This window comes from Triticum aestivum, chromosome 3B (genome assembly GCF_018294505.1).
Source record: "Triticum aestivum cultivar Chinese Spring chromosome 3B, IWGSC CS RefSeq v2.1, whole genome shotgun sequence".
Taxonomy (NCBI): Eukaryota; Viridiplantae; Streptophyta; class Magnoliopsida; order Poales; family Poaceae; genus Triticum; species Triticum aestivum.
Window position 1 is genome coordinate 510274729 of NC_057801.1, and position 5619 is coordinate 510280347.

Below are 5619 nucleotides of genomic sequence, written 5' to 3' on the forward strand. Positions count from 1 at the left end.
TATATAAGCCTACGTACCCCGAAAACATCCAGGGAGCACTCAAAACACAATTTCCACTGCTATAACCTTCTGTATCCGCGAGATCCCATCTTGGAGCCTTCACCGGCGCTCTGCCGGAGGTGGAATCGACCATGGAGGGCTTCTACATCAACACCATAGCCCTTCCGATGAGTTGTGAGTAGTTTACCACAGGCCTTTGGTTCCATAGTTATAAGCTAGATGACTTCTTCTCTCTTTTTGGATGTCAATACAACGTTCTCCCCCTCTCTTGTGGAGATCTATTCGATGTAATCTCTTTTTGCGGTGTGTTTGTCGAGATCTGATGAATTGTGGGTTTATGATCAAGTTTATCTATGAGAAATATTTGAATCTCCTCTGAATTCTTTTATGTATGATTGAGTTATCTTTGCAAGTCTCTTCGAATTATCAGTTTGGTTTGGCCTACTAGATTGATCTTTCTTGCCATGGGAGAAGTGCTTAGCTTTGGGTTCAATCTTGCGGTGTCCTTACCCAGTGATAGAAAGGGTTGCAAGGCACATATTCTATTGTTGCCATCGAGGATAGAAAGATGGGGTTTATATCATATTGCATGAGTTTATCCCTCTACATCATGTCATCTTGCTTAATGCGTTACTCTGTTCTTGTGAACTTAATACTCTAGATGCAGGCAGGAGTCGGTCGATGTGTGGAGTAATAGTAGTAGATGCAGGCAGGAGTCGGTCTACTTGTTGCGGACATGATGTCTATATACATGATCATGCCTAGATAATATCATAACTATTTGCTTTTCTATCAATTGCTCGACAGTAATTTGTTCACCCACCGTAATACTTATGCTATCTTGAGAGAAGCATCTAGTGAAACCTATGGCCCCCGGGTCTATCTCTTATCATATTTGCTTCCAATCTACTTTTATTTGCATCTTTACTTTTTGCATCTATATTATGAAATACCAAAAATATATTTATCTTATCATACTATCTCTATTAGATCTCACTTTCGTAAGTGGCTGTGAAGGGATTGACAACCCCTTTATCGCGTTGGTTGCGAGTTCTTGGTTTGTTTGTGTAGGTGCGTGGGACTTTTGAGGAGCCTCCTACTGGATTGATACCTTGGTTCTCAAAAACTGAGGGAAATACTTACGCTACTATTGCTGCATCACCCTTTCTTCTTCAAGGAAAACCAACGCAAGCTCAAGACATAGCAAGAAGGATTTCTGGCGCCGTTGCCGGGGAGGTCTTCGCTCAAGTCAAGACATACCAAGTACCCATCACAAACCTACTTCCTTCATATTTACATTATTTGCCATTTGCCTCTCGTTTTCCTCTCCCCCACTTCACCCTTGCCGTTTATTTGCCCTCTCTTTCCCAATCCTCTCTCTCTCTCTCTCTCTCTCTCTCTCTCTTTTGCTTGCTTCCCTCTTCCTTGCTTTTGTTTGCCGTTATGTCTGAAATTGGGGAGATTATCATCGATATGGACACTAATGATAACATGGAAAATTCCGAGGCTCCGGCCGAAGAACCCCCTATCTTGCATACTAAAAAGTTTTGAATCGGTAGTGGTAACATTATTGGAAGAAGTGTTATTCAAGATTTCTTTACTTGTGTCGGTGCTTTACCTTCCATGGGTGGTTCTATTCTTCATAGAACTAGTAGTCTTGCAGATGCCATTGCTATGCTTGTAGTTGAACTTGAAAGACAATTTATGCATATGCATCCTTGCATACAAAGAATTTTCCTAGAATTTTCTAATATTGAGCATTCTTCTGTTAAGCGCGCTAGTACTATCTTTTTGGCTCATGAGTTTAGATTTACCATAAGAGAGGCCAAAGAAATCTTTGCGCACTATAGGGTGGACGCCGATCGTCCTCCCATAGAGGCGATCCTCTATGATCAAGAGGAATTTAGGTGCTTTCAATCTTCGGACTATGTTGCTTTCAATGAAAACCTTAGAAAAAAGGTTCCTACCAATGTCCTTGTTGATAGAATTTCCGAACTTAATAATGATTTTGCTCTTTGAAATAATGAGCTTGGATACTCTCTTGAGTATAGGCTCACAAAATTTTGCCAAAAGAATGCTTACAGTGATGAATTAGTTGTGCATTATGAGGGGCCAAAGGAGGAGCCCGTTCCTCCTATGATTGATCTTGGGGACTTTTGTCCCGCCAAATTTAGCCCTTTTGATTACTTTTGCTTCCCTCAAAGAAAACTTGCTGCTGAACGTAGAGAATATGAGATGAGTTTCCAAGATCTATCTTATTATTATGGCACTACTTAGATCTATCTTCGCTTTTATGCCTAGCTAGGGGCATTAAACGATAGCGCTAGTTGGGAGGCAACCCAATTTTATTTATGCTTTTTTTTTGTTCCTGTTTAGTCATAAATTTGCATCTACTTTATGTTTAGATGTGTTTTTATCTTTTAATTAGTGTCTGTGCCAAGTAGAACCTATAGGATAAACTATGATGATAGTTGATTTGATTCTGCTGAAAAACAGAAACTTTGCACTCACGAGAAAAAATTCAATAAATCACAGAAAAGTGCTTTTGCATTGATTCGTTTTGCTGCTGATCAATAAACAAATTGTCCAGTACTTCCTATTTTGGTAGGATTTTTAGAGCTCCAGAAGTTTGGGTTAGTTACAGATTGCTACAGACTGTTCTGTTTTTGACAGATTCTGTTTTTCGTGTGTTGTTTGCTTATTTTGATGCATCTATGGCTAGTATGTAAGGGTTTGAACCATAGAGAACTTGGAATACAGTACGTTTAACACCAAAATAAATAAAGAATGAGTTAATTACAGTACCTTATGTGGTGGTTTTGTTTTCTTTCACTAACGGAGCTTATAAGATTTCCTGTTGAGTTTTGTGTTGTGAAGTTTTCAAGTTTTGGGTAAAGCTTTTATGGACTATGGAATAAGGAGTGGCAAGAGCCTAAGCTTGGGGATGACCATGGCACCCCAAGATATTCAAAGATAGCCAAAAGCCTAAGCTTGGGGATGCCCCGGGAAGGCATCCCCTCTTTCGTCTTCGTTCATTGGTAACTTTACTTGGAGCTATATTTTTATTCGCCACATGATATGTGTTTTACTTGGAGCGTCGTGTATTATATTAGTCTTTGATTTTTAGTTTACCACAATCATCCTTGATGTACACACCTTTTGAGAGAAGCCTATTTGATTAGAATTTGCTAGAATACTCTATGTGCTTCACTTATATCTTTTGAGATTGATAGTTTTTGCTCCAGTGCTTCACTTATATTTTTTAGAGCACGACGGTGGCTTGATTTTAAGAAATTATTAGTCTCTCATGCTTCACTTATATTATTTTGAGAGTCTCTTAGAACAGCATGGTATTTGCTTTGGTTACAAATTTGGTCCTAGAATGATGAGCATCAAAGATGGGTATAATAAAAACTATCATAGGAAGTGAATTAGATGCTATGATCAATTTGTTGCTTGATAATTGTTTTGAGATATAAAGGTAGTAATGTTATGGTCATGCTAGTGGATAATTATGAAATTGAGAAATACTTTTGTTGAAGTTGGCAAGTCCCGTAGCATGCACGTATGGTAAAAGTTGTGTGACAAATTTGTTGCATGAGGTGCTCTTTTGATTATCTTCCTTATGAGTGGCAGTCGGGAACGAGCGATGGTCTTTTCCTACCAATCTATCCCTCTTGCGGCATGCGTAGTAGTACTTTGCTTTGAGGGCTAAGTAGACTTTTGCAATAAGTATATGAATTCTTTATGACTAATGTGAGTCCATGGAAATACGCACACTCATCCTTCCACTTTGCTAGCCTCTCTTATTACCGCGCAACTCTCGCCGGTATTGAACCCATTATTTACCTTCCTCAAAATAGCCACAATACCTACCTATATGGCATTTCCATAGCCATTCTGAGATATATTGCCATGCAACTTTCCACCGTTCCGTTTATTATGACATGTTTCATCATTGTCATATTGCTCTTTGCATGATCATGTAGTTGACATTGTATTTGTGGCAAGTCCACCTTCATAATTTTCATACATGTTGCTCTTGATTCATTGCATATCCCGGTACACCGCGGGAGGCATTCATATAGAGTCATATCTTGTTCTATCTTTGAGTTGTAATTCTTGAGTTGTAAATCCATAAAAGTGTGATGATCTTCATTATTAGAGCATTGTCTTAGTGAGGAAAGGATGATGAAGACTATGATTCCCCCACAAGTCGGGATGAGACTTCGGACTTTAAAAGAAAAAAAAAGAAAGAGAAAGGCCAAAAAGAAAAAAAAGGAAAGGCCAGAGAAAAAAATAAAAAAAGGAAAAAGGAAAAAAATAAAATGAGAGAAAAAGAGAGAAGGGACAATGCTACTATCTCCTTTTCCACACTTTTGCTTCAAAATAGCACCATGATCTTCATGATAAAGAGTCTCTTATGTTGTCACTTTCATATACTAGTGAGAATTTTTCATTATAGAACTTGGCTTGTATATTCCAATGACGGGCTTCCTCAAAATGCCCTAGGTCTTTGTGAGCAAGCGAGTTGGATGCACACCCACTTAGTTCTTTTTGTTGAGCTTTCATATATTTATAGCCCTAGTGCATCCGTTGCATGGCAATCCCTACTCACTCACATTGATATCTATTGATGGGAATCTCCATAGCCCGTTGATACGCCTAGTCGATGTGAGACTATCTTCTCCCTCTTTGTTTGTCCTCACAACCACAATTGTTTACCACCTAAGTGCTATGTCCATGGCTTACGCTCATGTATTGCGTAAGAGTTGAAAAAGCTGAAGCGCGTTAAAAAGTATGAAACAAATTGCTCGGCTCATCATCGGGCTTGTGCATGATGGGAGTATTTTGTGTAATGAAAATGAAGCATGGCCTAACTATATGATTTTGTAGGGATAAGCTTTCTTTGGCTATGCTATTTTGATAGGACATGATTATTTGTTAGTATGCTTCGAAGTATTATTATTTTTATGTTTTATAAGCTTTTATCTTGAATCATTTGGATCTGAACATTCATGCTACAATAAAGAAAAATTACATTGAGAATTATGCTAGGTAGCATTCCCCATCAAAAAATCCGTTTTTATCATTTACCTACTCGAGGACGAGCAGGAATTAAGCTTGGGGATGCTTGATACGTCTCCAACGTATCTATAATTTTTGATTGTTCCATGCTATTATATTACCCCTTTTTGGATGTTTATGGGCTTTATTTTACACATTATTATCATTTTTGGGACTAACCTACTAACCGGAGGCCCAGCCCGTATTGCTGTTTTTTTTGCCTATTTCAATATTTCGAAGAAAAGGAATATCAAACGGAGTCCAAATGGAATGAAACATTCGGAAGCGTGATTTTTGGAACGAATGTGATCCAGGGGACTTGGAGTGCAAGTCAAGAAGTAGCCGAGGCGGCCACGAGAGGATAGGGCGCCCCCCTATAGGGCGCCCCCTGTCTCGTGGGCCCCTCGGGCGGCCACCGACGTACTTCTTCCTCCTATATAAGCCTACGTACCCCAAAAACATCCAGGGAGCACCCGAAACACAATTTCCACCGCCGTAACCTTCTGTATCCGCGCAATCCCATCTTGGAGCCTTCGTCGGCGCTCTGCCGGA